We start from the raw sequence: 1,084 nt of genomic DNA, 5'->3' as shown, positions 1-1,084 counted from the left end.
ATGGTATTGCCTTCAGTAGTACTGTCGATACCAACTTCGTTGGTTGGATCAATAGGAGTCAATCTCGCTGGAGGAGAAACTGGTCCCGATTTGCTATCCGAGTGGTTAACTCCCCTTGCAGGCTTTTCAGAGGACAACAACAATCCCGAAAATTTGGTACAATTGCTAATAGATTCAGCAGGTTCGGTTGGTCTATCACTAGCCGGAATATCTATCTCCTACGTGATTTATGGACCGATATCCTCTCACACACAACCTTGCGGTGATATTGATCCTTTTGCCAAACAATCTATGGGTTCATTTAACCGTCTCATTGGGGACTGGTCACACAACCGGGGTTACATCGATCATTACTACGATATCCTTCTAGTGAGAGGTATTCGATTCAGGGTGAGTTAACTCTTCTTTTCGACCAATGGGTAATTGACGGAATTATTAATGGCACCGGTATTTTGAGTTCCATAGGTGGAGAAAGCGCAAGATATGGGGAGGGCGGGAGAGTATCTTCTTATTCATTCGGATTGATGATTGGTATTATTCTACTGCTAACTGCCTTCGTTTCTCTTGTCTCCTAAGAGTTTTTTTCTTCTCCTTTCCAAGATATTCCTTATACCTCTATAAGTATCCTGTGACTATTCTACTATGTTTTCCGGAAAAGGAGAAATAGAAACTAGTGATTGGTGATCGATCGATATGCATCTTGGGGTTGGGGGGGGGGCGATCAATCACGACCAAGATCAACCATGACCGAGATCTTCCACACCAGCCCCCCCCCCGATTCGTAGGCTCTATCCGAGAAGGCAAAAGGGATTGCTATCATTACTGCTTCTTCCTATAATGAGAGTTAGGGTGTACGCGAGGTTCATGAAGTCTCGAAGAAAGCTTTGGGTCTTCGAGTGGTTAACGTCTTGCAGATCAAGGGGCGGCTCAAGGAACAAGAGTCTCTGGAAGTATATGGGATTGAATCATCTGCCACTTTCCTCGGTAGCTCAGCGGTAGAGCGGTCGGCTGTTAACCGATTGGTCGTAGGTTCAAATCCCACCCGGGGAGATTCATCCATTTCCAGTAGGATAGAAGATAGTCT

The sequence above is a fragment of the Dipteris shenzhenensis genome, unplaced genomic scaffold (genome assembly GCF_047967505.1).
Source record: "Dipteris shenzhenensis isolate YYH24624 ecotype China unplaced genomic scaffold, Dip_SZ_1.0 scaf0469, whole genome shotgun sequence".
Classification (NCBI taxonomy): domain Eukaryota; kingdom Viridiplantae; phylum Streptophyta; class Polypodiopsida; order Gleicheniales; family Dipteridaceae; genus Dipteris; species Dipteris shenzhenensis.
Note: the sequence above shows the minus strand (reverse complement) of the source record.